The following is a 12,474-nucleotide window of genomic DNA, read 5'->3' as shown; positions in this document are numbered from 1 at the left end:
TTTTTTTTTTTTTTTGAGACAGTCTTGCTCTGTTGCCAGGCTGGAGCGCAGGGCACAATCTCGGCTCACTGCAACCTCTGCCTCCCGGGTTCAAGCAACTCTCCTGCCTCAGCCTCTTGAGTAGCTGGGACTGCAGGCATGCACCACCATGCCCAGCTAATTTTTGAATTTTAGTAGAGATGGGGTTTCACCATGTTGGCCAGGATGGTCTCGATCTGAACCTCATGATCCACCCGCCTCGGCCTCCCAAAGTGCTGGATTACAGGCATGAAGAGACAGGGTCTTGCTCTATCTCCCAGGCTGGAGCACAGTAGTGCAGTGGCGTGATCATAGCTCACTGCAGCCTAGGCTCAAGAGATCCTCCGGTCTCAGCCTCCAGAGTAGCTGAGACCACCATACCCAGCTAATTTTTAAGTTTTTTATTTTGCAGAGATGGGGTCTCACTGTGTCATCCAGGCTGGGCTCCAATGCCTGGACTCAAGCCATCCTTTTGTCTCTGCTTCCCAAAGTACAAGGATTACAGGCAGGAGCCACCACGCCCAGCCCATGGTCTTCTTATTGAACAGAAAGGAGAAGCGAGTCCCTCGCAACTCCTGTACCGGTCAGTGAAGCCCTGCTCTGTGGGTGTCCTTGAGTCTGTTACTGGAACCATCACTTCAGCACTCTGGTCTTACAAATGGGGAAACTGAGGGCTGAAGGGGGAGGCATCCAGCCCAGGCTACACAAGTGGGTGGTAAACCCAGCACTGGAAGCCATGGGCGAACAGCATGATGACAGTACCCACAGCCAGGTGCGGACAGTCATGCCACTCCTGTGATGGCAGGTACTGTTTCATTCTCATTTTACAGATGCAAAAATGAGGCTCAGGGCCGTGAAGTGGCCAATCCAGAGTCACACAGCTTGTCTGTGGCAGAGCTGGGTTTCAATCCCAGGTGAGTCCAGAAGGCAAGTTCACCATTGGCCCTTCCTCTATGCCAGGGGCTCAGGCTTGGTACCCCCTCCCTGCCCAGGGACTTGTGGGGCTAGGAGGGACAGCAGAGCAGGCAGTGGGCAGGCGCTAGAGGGGCTGTCTGGGGTGAGGGGCCCACCCGGAGGCTTGGAGAGCCGAGGACAGATCCGCTGCCAAAGCAAACGGCCCCACAGCCCTGAATTCCTGGGAACCAGCTGCAGCTCCAGCTCCGGCCAAGAGCTCCACCCTCCTTGTCCGCCCAGCAGTGGGGGCTGGAGGGCAGGGGCAGGGCCTGCTGGGGGCCCCAGGCAGGAGGCCTCGTCCCCTCAGGGCCCTCCTTCCTGACCAGGCTCCAAACCTGGGGCCCCACTTGCCTCTGCTGCTTCCTCCGCAGGCATCCCTGCAGTCTGAGCCACGTCTCCCTCATCCCAAATGGGATCATACAGGACTCCCACGTTGGGTTTTAGGGAGACACCAATGCATTTCTGCACATCAAATCATCACTGAGTGCTTCGCATTCGTGTGTCACGTTCACCTCGGAGAACAGTGCCTGGCACATAGTAGGTGCTTAATGAAATGTGTTGAGTGAATAGTCACCAATGTGCACGAGCCCGAAGCCTTTGGCCTGTCTACTGCTGTGAGGGCAGCTGAGTGGGGCCTGGCCGTCCCCTCTATGCCCACAGACACTGAAGTCTCACCTGGAACCAGGAGACCTGGGCTCTGCTGCGTGCCGGTCAGTGTGCCACCTGAACAAGCCGATGCCCCTCAGATAGCCTCAGGCCTCTGCCCTCTTGGGGAATGACCACAGCTGGCCCTAACCACCTTCCAGAGCCCGACTGCATCCGAGAAAGAGCACTAGAAGGCCCCGGGGAGGCCTGATAGGCTCTGGAAGAGCTGGCCGCAGAGAGGCCTCCTCCCAAGACTAAGGAGGGAGGAGCTTATCCTGAGGCCTGGGCCCAGCAGATCCCAGGAGAGGGGCCAGGGCAGGCGGCACTTCCTGGAAGACTGGGGGTGGGCGTAGGGGGTTCACCGTCCCTGGGAACCTTTGGCTCAGTAGGCATCCCCTCCCCCTCCCAAGACGAGGCACTCAGCCAGCACCCCCAGACCTTTTGGAAGGGCAGACCCCCCATCCCGGGTGGGAACACAAGGGGCCCCAGGTGACTCAGCCAAATTGAGCTCTGCTGTCTGCCATGGGGTCCTCGGGAAAGCACCTGAAGATGGGACATGCCAGGGATCCCGGCTCTGTGTGTTCACCGAGTGAGCCCCAGGACCAGGCTGCCTGGTTCCCGCCCCCTGTGCCACCCCTGGTTGTGGGAACTCAGAAGGGCCCCGCTGTTTCTGAGCCTTGGTTTCCTTGTTGGTAACACAGGAACCACGGCAATGGTCCCTGAGACTCAGGGCATCCTGCAAGGGAGGGCCTCATCCCCAAGCCTGCCACAAAGAGGGTGCCAGCTACTGGTAGCCCTGAGGATTCTTGTTTCCAGCCCAAGCTGGGGCTGCCCTGTGCAGTAACTTGGGCCTGCCAAGGTCACCCAGATAATTCAGGCAGAGCTGAAGCTGCAAGACGCGTTGGACGGCTTCCCTGCCCCGCACCAGCTCGGGCTTCCTAGGCAATGCTCCGCCAGATGCACTTCCTTCTCCAGCGCCAACGGGGAGGGTGACACTGGGCTCTGGGAGCCCTGGAACACACACGCACGCTCACACAGATGGCCGTAGCAGTCCAGCTGCAGGGCTGGCCTGGCACAGAGGCCTCCCCATTCTGGTGGCTCCGGGCCCCGCTGCAGCGGCCTCCACCCCCTGCTGCCCGCCCGCTGCTGCACCTTTGCACAACTATGTCTGGTATTTTCCTGTCTGCCCAGCTTTGGGGGGTGCTTGGAGCTCTGAGCGCCGCCTGCACCTGGGCCCCAGCCAGAGGAAAGCCCGCCCCGCAGGCCCCACACCTGCCCACCCACCCCAGCTGGGAGGGGAGGGACCACAGCACTGGGCCCCACCACCCAAATACCTGGGAGGGGCTGGCATCAGGGAGGGAGACAGACGTACACCCAGCAAGGCTGAGGCACAGGCAGCCCAGGCACTGCCATGCAGCACTGTCGTTCTCGGGGGACCCAGCCAGAGTGCTCTGGGGCCAGCAAAGGTATGGCCAGTGTCGCACAGGACGTGAATAGGCCCCCACAGCATCCCAGGTGTACAGACACCTGTGCACAAATGTGGCACACACAGGACGTGAGAGTAACCCCTTGCCCAGGTGACAGGGGCAGGACTCAGGAGCCTTGGCTTATGGGGGAGAGTAGGGATGGGGCCCTGTCCTCAGAGGGAAGGAAACACAGTGCTTCCCAAGCCAAGCCTGGCTGTAGGCAGATCTGACAAGGAGCTCCTAAGTCCTGGGGTCGGGGCAGGCCCGTGGCCAACTGTGAGCAGCACCCGCCAACCCCGAGTGCAGGAGCGGGTGCGGCAGGCAGTGGACCTTGGCCTGCCCTCCTGCCTTGGTTCTCCAACCACGCATTCATGTGTTCCAGCGCCAGGCCCTGCTAGATTAAACCGGGCCTTGAGGGTGCCCCGACCGAGGTGGGGTGTGAGAAGCAGTGTCTGCGGAGGAGAAACAGTGTCAGGGGCGGCTGCTCCTGCTGGGGGTTAGGCACAGGGCTAGCCTCATGGACACAGGGTGCAGGGCTTCGGGGTGGTGGGAGCCCTGCGGGCCGGTGCCCAGTCAGCATGCCTGCTGTACACCGTCTCGTCACCCCAATGACCCCACCAATGGATACCATTTTCCCCATTTTCCATTTGGGGAAACCTGCCATCATCACGGAGCCAGTAAGGAGCACAGCTGGGTTTGCCTCCAGACCTCAAAGCCCAATGCCACAGAGGCCCAGAGGCATGGCCTGGCTGACCCACAGTGACCCTGCCAGTCATGGGGTAGAGGAGGAGGCAGGAGAGGAAGAGGCCCCTCAAGGAGGCTGGGCCAGAACCCAGAGGGCACTGGGGAGCCACAGGGTGCTCTACATAGAGGAGTGCCACGTACCCTCTCAGCCCAGAGCCTCCTGCCACAGGCCTCTCCATTGGCACCTCCCTTCCCCAGGATCCCTTGCCCCCCGAGAACCTGATGCTCCCAGGTGCCAGCTCCTCCCTCACCACCATCCATGCCCCCTGTTCTCCAGCCACCATCCCCTTCTGCCCCTTCCTCCAGCAAGTGCTCCCTGGTTTGCCCTCCCCGACCTCGGCCTCTGGAGCTGCACATGGGCTGTGCGTCCAGATGCCCGAGAGCCTGCTGGGCAAAGACTTGCCTCTGTCCACCCCCGCTGGAGGTAGGCTACCCTGGTCCAAGTCCTTGCCAATGCATCACTGAAGCCACAATATCACCTATGCACAGTGTTGTGAGCACAGCCCCGACCTTCAGCCCCAGATCTCCCCTAGCATTTAGAGCCTCCTTCCAAGAAGGGAGGCTGGGAGTGGGCTGGGATACGTCTGGGACCCCAGGCAGCTCCAAACCCACTGTGGCTACCGGAGAGGAGGCCTCACCAGCAGACTCCTGCCCCAGTCCCCACAGCTCCTGGCCCGGTTTCCCCATCCACAGAAGGAGGGGGCCTGCCAAGAGGGGAACTGCAGCTCCATCGCCCCACCCACTCGCCTTACATGGCACAGTGGCACCTGCCTTTCACACATCCCAACACCTGGCACTCCACAAATGAGTCCATCTCATTCATGTATTCATTCACTCAACAGATATTCCCACCCTCACCCCAGGTGGAGGGTAGGACTAGGAATGGGGGGTTCACACCCAAAGAGGGATGTGACTTGACCAAGGTCAAGGCTAGAAGCAGGGCCTAGTTGCCTGACACAGATGCCTCTTCCTTCCTGTCCCAGGCAAGGGACCCAGGAACAGAGCTGGACAAAGGGTGGAGTGGCCTGTAGGAACTGCCCTGGCCAGCTGGGATAGTGAGAAGGGCCCAGTTTCCCCCAGCTCCATCTCCTGCCACTCCGACCCAGCCCTGGCCCCAAGCCCCAGAACAGCTGGGCAAGAGCAGGCCTAGCAGGGCACCACACACGCCGGACTCCAGCCCACGCCCTCCTCCCTGGCCACTGGCCCCACCCTGCTTTCCCACTCTGGCAGAAAGCAAGTCCAGAAGCGGGGGGCAGCCTCCAAAGCCATCGAAGTCCTTTTCCTTCCAAAGGGAAACACCCACTGGCAGTGTCTGCCAGACCTGGCGGCTCCAGGGCCTCGGGGCCCAGTGTCCCCAGAACCAAGCAGGGTGACCACTAGTTGTCCTGGGGGGTGCTGGGGGAGGGCGGAGCTGGCAGGGAGACGGGTGCCAGCACAGGGTAGGAGGACTTCAGAACAGGAAGGACAATGGAGGCCCCTACAGCCTTGTGGGGAGGGGACCTCCCAGCTCAGGGTCAGTCTGCCTGGAAGCTGAAGTGGAGAGTGGGGGGCTGTGAATGAAGGAGGGAGTGGCCCAGGGGAGAACAGGCCCAGGCAGGTCGGGACATGCCAGACAGCCCCAGGCAGACGATGCTGGGAAGGGAGAGAAGCTTCTTCCAGACACATTGGTCCTCATTAGGCCCTTGTAGTGGATGTGGGGAGCAGAAATGGAACTGGGGGGATTCCCAGGCTGAACCGACATTTCAGGGGTCAGGGCCAGACAGCCCTAGACACCAGTTCCCTTCTGTCCTTCCCAGATCCTGAGTGACCTCGGGCCAAACCCTCGAATGTCTCAGAGCCTCAGTTTCCCCCCACCAGCCTCCAATGGACTCTTGACTCCCAGGTCCCATTGAGGCTGGCCTGGGAAAGTGCTGCGCCAATGGTGGGGACCCTCCGTGTGACAGGCAGGACTGTTTTCCTGAGGCTCCCAGCCACAGGCTGACTCAGGCCACTCAGCCAGCCGTCTCCTGGGGCCTCTGCCGGCTTCCCACCCACCCTTGGCCATGACTGGAGGAAGGGGCCAGGGCTGGGTATGCATCCCCTCCCGGACAGCCATCTGCCAAGGCTGGAGTCTGTGTGCACACAACATGTGACACTCACAGGCTGGCCCCTCCCTGTGGTGGGCACTACCTGGCCTCTCGGACATCGAAGACAAAGGGCGAGAGGAGCCCAAGTCGCCCGCGCACCAGCCACCGCACCGCTGCTGTAAGAGCCTCGGCCCCGCCCATCCCCCCACCAGGGGCTGCTGGAGCAGATGGGAAGCCCCCACCCCTCAACTAGAATCACCTCCCATCTCCATGCCCCCCAGGCCTGCTCAGCCCAGCCACCAGTTAACCAGAACCCTCCAGCCCATCTGGGGGAGGGAGGGAGTAGAAGGCGGGTGCCCGGCTTCTGTGCCTGCCCAGCCTCACCCAGCGCTAAGCCAGAGCCAGGAGAGAAACCTGGGTCTCCTCCAGGCAGTGCCCTGCAGACCCACCACCATCACCACCACGATGCCTCTCCAGTCCCAGGGAGTAAAGCAGTGCCTCCTACCCTGGCACCCAGCAGAGCACTAGAGGTGCCCCCGCCCCCAGCCACGCCTGACTTAGAATTCACCAGGATGGGGCAGAGGTGGCCACCTCAGAAACCACTGGGCGACAGATGTGTCCTGGGAGACTGGCTAGGGCTGTGGTCCCCACACCCAGGGCTGGCAGCAGGCTGAGGCAGGGTGTGTGTTCCCGGGCACGTGAACCCCCAGACACACATGGAGCCCTCAACCCATCTCTGTGGACCGTTTCACAGCCCCTGGGAGGGGAGGCAACTTAGGCAGAGGGTGGAGAGCCCCATCTCCCTGGCTGGTCCCAGAGACTCCCTAGCCAGCAGGAAGAGGGCTCTTACTGCTTAATACATACTCCCACCAAGCCAGGGACGCCCCTGCCCCTGAGAAGGGCATTTATTTGGGTGAAGGAAAAACCACCCAGGACCTTTCTGGGGTTCTCCTGTGGCCACAGTTACCTGCTGTGAAAGTAACAATTACAGCCCTGAAGAGAGGAGGGGATTCAGGGGACACTTCTCTGTAGCCACCCCTACCCCAATCCCACCCAGTGCAGGGCCTCTGCCATGGAATCAATTTCCTCCTTGGGTGCCAGAGCCTCCTGGGCCTCCCCTGAGAGGCAGGAAACTGCGGAGGCCCCTGCATGCCTCCCCAGTAGCCCCACCCCAGATGCCCCCTCCAAGAGCTCCACATCTGGTCCCCCAGTCACAGCTGTTGACACCCTCCCTCATCCAGGGATTGCCCCAAACCCTGGCTGGCACTGGCCCCTGCCTCCTGCTCCAACTGGGGAATTCAGATTCCAGGCGAGTGGAGCAAGCGGTAGGTAGAAATACACACGGGAAACTGTAGTCGGGAAAACACAATCTTCCTCCCATACTGCAGCCCAGACCCCGTGAGGATTAGGTGGTGAGAATACACTCCCACCGCCTGGGGCCAAGGCCAAGCCAGGAAGGAGGGTGGAGGGGAGGGTGAGGGCCTTGGAAATGGGGTCCAGGCCCCGAGGAGGGGCCCTAGGAGACCTCTGTCTTACCCCCACCCACCTATTCACCCTCAGCCCCCCACTTGTCCTCCCCAAGGGGGGAACCCAGGCAGGGAAAGAAATCACTGTGGCTACCCAGTCACAGCTGGGTTTCTCAGAAACAAAAGCTTTGGGGGGATGAGGTTCACACGATTGTTTGCAATGAGGTTTTGGGATGTCTGTGGCATCCAGTTATTCATCCTGGCTCCACCCACGGATAATTGAGAGTTAGCTTTTGTTGGCCTTACACCCTCTCTCCTTCCCCCACCCCCCCTCCACCCAGGCTTCTCATGGACTCTGGAAGCTCACCTGGTCTGACCCATTAGTTTCATAGATGAGGCCAGGAGAAGGGAGGAGGAGCCTGACCCTAGGACCCCTGGAAGTTGCTGGTCAAGCCAAGACTTGAAGCCAGGACAGGAGACTCCCAGGCCAGGGGCTTCCCCTGGGTCACCCTCAAGGCTGTGACCGGGCTCCAGCCAATCCCCAGAAGCCACTGACCCCAAAGCAGCAGTGCCTGGAAGTGGGGTGACTCACTGTCTGGCTTCCCAAGTCACCCCCTCCCCATTCGTGAGGGAGGGACTGGCAGGTGTCCCTGTATAGAGAGCCAGGAGCAAGCAGAGAGCTCCCCAGGGGGCCTGGGCCAGGGTCACTCAGGGGCCGAAAAGCCCCAGCTGGAGAGATTTAACACCAAAGGTCAAAGGTCACAGACAGGGAAGGGCGGGCAGGCACAGGGAGTCGGGGGTCAGTGCTAATGGCAGCTCCGGAAAGGAGGGGGAGGAGAAAAGGCTGAGACAAACAGGGTTGCTTCCAAAGGGTCCCCACACTCCCCAAAATGCCATCCCAAGACCCTGGCACTGTCTCCTGCCTGGCTGGCTGCAGACAGGGCCAAGCTGAGCTGGAGGTGGGCAGGGAAAATGGGCCAGGCTGGAGCTTGGCAAGGGGTGTCCCAGGAGGGGCCTCCCAGGTGCAGCCCCTCCCCCAGTGCGGGCCAGGCCAGCTAGGAGGCCCACCCTGGGCTCCAGGGAGAAGGAAAAGCAGAGGGGGAGGTCCGAGGTCACCCGGGAGGGGTGTGTGGGCTGGGCCTGGACAGCTGTAGCACTGTGGCACCAGAATGGGGCTTGGGGAGGGGTGACCCAAGGGGCCAGTTTCCCCTCCGTTGAGCCTGGGGGCTGGAAGGCCCTCGGAAGCACAGTGTCTCTGGGCTTCCTCCCCAGCCGAAGGCGGGCCCCACCTTTCCCTCCAGGATGCCAGGACAGGCAGGATGGCGGCCTACTACCCAGGGTGCCAGCCTCCCAGAACCATGGCCCAGGCCCTTTCCATGGCCCAGACCAAGCCCAGGCCTTGGCCAGGTCCCCAGCCAGCCTGGCTGCCCCCTGAGTGTCAAGCGGTTCCCTCCAGAGCCAAGATCCTGGGCTGTGATGGCTGGGGGCCCAGGGCTCCTCCCAGCATCCCTTCCAGCTTCCCAGGCCCCAGGGCAGGGCTGGGCAGCTCCTTGAAACCATTGCTTCCCGGCCACCCTCTGGCTAGGCTGGGCGGGCCCTCCTGGACAGGCAGACAGGCAGCATGCTGCCCTGCTGTGGCCCGAGTACCCTGCTGAGCAGGGCAGCATGCCAAGGCCTCCAGGTGCCAGCCTGGATTCCAGCCCCATCCCAGGGGGCCAGCAGGGAAGCTGGGCGGGCTTCTCTTCCCTCGGGATGCACCTGCCTCGCCCCTTCCTCCACCCGCTCCAGACCCGCCCTCCGGCGAGTGTGGACCCCCCTGCCATCTCCTCCCTGCCAGGCCGGTCGCCTGCGTCCACCGAGACGGCAGGGGAGAAACAAGTGCGGGACTTGAACCGGGCTCCCAGTCCTGCCCCCCAGGGACGCCCCTTCCCGTGGTCCAAGGGAGGACCCAGGCTTGCGAGGGGCAGCAGCAGGGAGACTTTCCTGGCCAAGGAAGGAGGCACCTTCCATAGCCCTTCCTAGAAGCAGCCCAGGCGCGGCCGAGAGGAGGGGCGGCTGCCCCGGACAACTTCGTGCCCAGGCTCCGGGTGCCCCCCTCTCACCTCGCCGCACACCCCCACGGCGGCCGCCCAACTTCCCAGCTGAAGTTTGCGCCCGCCCCCGGCCCGGCGGCGGCTCGGCCGGGTCTCCGGACGGAGGGAGGGAAGGAGAGAGAAGAAAGACCGAGAGCTCAAGGGACCCGGCCGGGGAGCCGGCGAGGGAGGGAGCGCGCGAGCCAGCGAGCGAGCGAACGCGGGGGCCTAGGCTAGGACTCACAATGGCCCGGGGCGCGGACGCAGACAGGGGAGGTGACCCTCGGGCCCCACAGCCCCCGCGCGACAGGCGCGCTCCCCCCGCCCCGGCCCGGTCCCCACGGCGCGATGCCCGGGGGGCTTCCTACCTCGGCAGCCGGGGCGGTCGGGCTCCGGGCTGCGGGCTCCGGCGGTCGGGGGGCGTGGGGGGCCGAGCGGGGGAGGGGCCGGGGCGGGCGGGGGCCGGGGCGCGAGGCTCACAGGGCGCAGGCTCCCCTGGCACGGCCGCCCGGCGCCCGGCCGCTCCGCCACATCTGCAGCTTGGGCAGGGAAGGTGGCCGCGGCGGCCGGGCTGTGCGGGGATGTCTTAGAGGGAGGGAGGGCGGGCGGGAGGAGGGAGGCGGCGGGAGGAGGGCCCGGCGGCCGCGGAGGAGGGCGAGGAGGAGGGGCGCGGGGGGCGGCCTCCACCCCTCCCCTCGCTCGCTCGCTCCCGCCCTCCCAGCAAACCCCTCTCGCCGCCGCGGCCCCAGGCCCGGGGCGCCAGCTGCCAGGCGGGGCGTGCGCGTCGGGGGAGGGGGCGGCGGGACCCGGCGGCTGGGCCGAGGGAGGGGGAGGGGAGGGCGGCGCGTCCGCGGGGAGCGGGCACCGGGAGAGAGGGGCGGGAGGGAAGGGGGGCGCCGAGCCGCGCGCGTCCTCCTTGGCCCCATCCTCACGCCCCCCCCCCCCCACGCAGCCCCGCCCCCGGCCCGAGGGCAGCGCTAGGACTCGGCCGGGAGGTGGCTTAAGGGGGCGGGGGAGCCCGGGATGTCCCGCCCTCGGGGAAGCCCGGGGAGGGGGCCGGACGCACGGGAGCAGAGAAAAAGCCCCGAAGACAGAGAAGATGGAGGAGGTCGCCGCCGCCGAGCGGGCGGGGATCCTTCGCCTCCTCCCCCGGGGTCACCTTGGCCAGGCCCCCCGCGGCCCCAGGCGGCGGGGAAGGCGACTGGAATGCCTCTCCGCGGGCCCTGATTTCTCCGCCCAGCCCAGTTCCAGGAACGCGCAGGCAGCACCCGGCGGGCAGAGGCCCCGGCTCCTGATGCCGGCTGGGCGGCGCAAAGCAGGGTTCGGGGCCCGGCGCAGACCCTCACGCTGGGCCGTCGGCGGGCGGGTCCCTGTCTTGCCCTCGGCCTCAGTTTCCCTCACAGTGGAATAAGGATGAGGTCCGGTGCATGCCCAGCAATCCGGCTTCCGCTTGGTTCCAAGCTTGGTCCCAGCATTTGGGACCACCTGCGTCCCCGAGCCCGGGCGCCGAGTGGGGGTCTAAATCCCTTCTGGATCTCAGCACCCTGCGCGGCGCCCGCGGCCAGGGCAGCGAGTGCAGTGAGCGGTTACACGCAAGGGAGAAGCCCCGCACCCGGCTCAGCTGTTTTCTGCCTCCTCATGTTGAAGCACAGAGTCGCGTTCTTGAGTGTGTTTTGTTTGGGCTAATCCTGCGCCCCCCACCCTGTTATATTCTTGCTGCTCTGCTGTATGCTGGCCGATTGTAGTTCAAAAAAACAGCTGTCCTGCTGTTGGACACCCCCCCTTCTCCGCGCAGCTGGCCTTGAGGAGCTTAGGAGACGAAAAAGGCATCTCAGAATCGCCATCCCCTAGAGGTGAGGCGTCTGACCCTGGTTTTAATTCCGTCTCCATTGGTGCGTTTGATGCCAAGGTCCCGGCCAGAGCCCGAAGCACGTGGCTCTTGATCACAAGGCATCCATGCCTGGCACAGGACTTGACACATAGTAGGTGCTCATGGCCTAGTGCCCAGATGGACACATAGTAGGTGCTCGTAGGTTATGTGGACACACAATCGATGCTCATTGTATTTTAAGAGAATGTACACATAGTAGGTGTTCAGGACGTTGTGAGTGAATGCATACATAGTAGGTGTGGACTTAACAATAGATGCTCATGTTTTGGTCTAATGGACACAGATTAGGTGCCCATGACCTTTTGTGAGAATGGGCACATAGTAGGTGCGCAGGAGCTGTAGGTTGATACCTGGAAGGGATGTAGGAAGGCGGTTTGCCTGGAGCAAAGGCTCTCGGAAGTCGGCGATTTGCAGGTGACCTCCCCCAGCCCCCACCCCCACGCCACTGCGGTCTCCCGAGTGTGGATAATGTGGAGTGTGGCCGGGTTAAACATTAGTCGGCAGATGGGCCCCGGGGGAAGTCCAGCTTCGGGACCTAGCGCTTCCAGGAGGGGGCTATTAAGGGCCGACTCTGTGGGTCCGACGACCTGCGCCGGCGTCCGGAAAGGCCAAGACGGAGGCCCGCAGAGCGCCCCCTCCCGGCGGCGGGAATCGCTGCACTTCGTCCCAGAGCGGGGCCCTGCTGCGGACCGCGTCCCACCTTAGGCTGGCAGAGCTGCAGCCCCGGGGTCCAGGTGTTTAGAAAAAGGGTACGGGAGAGGATAGTTTAAATCTGTTAGCAAAAATGGTTATTGGCCGGGCGCGGTGGCTTATACGTGTAAGCCCAGAACTTTGAGAGGCTGAAGTGGGAGGATCCCTGGAGGCCAGGAGTTGGACACCAGCCTGGGGAACATAGCAAGACCCCCGTCTCCCGCCTTGTCTCTATTATATTTTTTTAAATTGCCCAGGCAGCCGGGTGCGGTGGCTCACGCCTGTAATCCCAGCACTTTGGAGGCTGAGGTGGGCGGATCACCTGAGGTCAGGAGTTAGAGACCAGCCTGGCCAACATAGTGAAACCCCATCTCTACTTAAAATACAAAAATTAGGCCGGGCGCGGTGGCTCACACCTGTAATCCCAGCACTTTGGGAGGCCGAGGCGGGTGGATCACGAGG

The 12,474-nt window shown here is 63.2% G+C and overlaps 1 protein-coding gene across 2 annotated transcripts in view; it reads right to left on the bottom strand.

Annotated features, from left to right (window-relative positions):
- Positions 1-9,980, bottom strand: part of GLIS2 (GLIS family zinc finger 2) — a 23,297-nt gene extending 13,317 nt beyond the window's left edge. The window contains exon 1 of one of the 2 annotated variants that reach the window (XM_032257981.1): positions 9,800-9,980. The gene's annotated coding sequence lies outside the window, so the exon portion shown is untranslated. The remainder of the gene's footprint in view (positions 1-9,799) is intronic. The other variant, XM_032257980.1, reaches the window with a different exon arrangement.
- Between the last annotated feature and the right edge of the window lie 2,494 nt (positions 9,981-12,474).

The sequence above is a fragment of the Sapajus apella genome, unplaced genomic scaffold, assembly GCF_009761245.1.
Source record: "Sapajus apella isolate SASKATOON/1434 unplaced genomic scaffold, GSC_monkey_1.0 scaffold99, whole genome shotgun sequence".
Classification (NCBI taxonomy): domain Eukaryota; kingdom Metazoa; phylum Chordata; class Mammalia; order Primates; family Cebidae; genus Sapajus; species Sapajus apella.
Note: the sequence above shows the minus strand (reverse complement) of the source record. Positions and strands in the feature narration are given on the sequence as shown.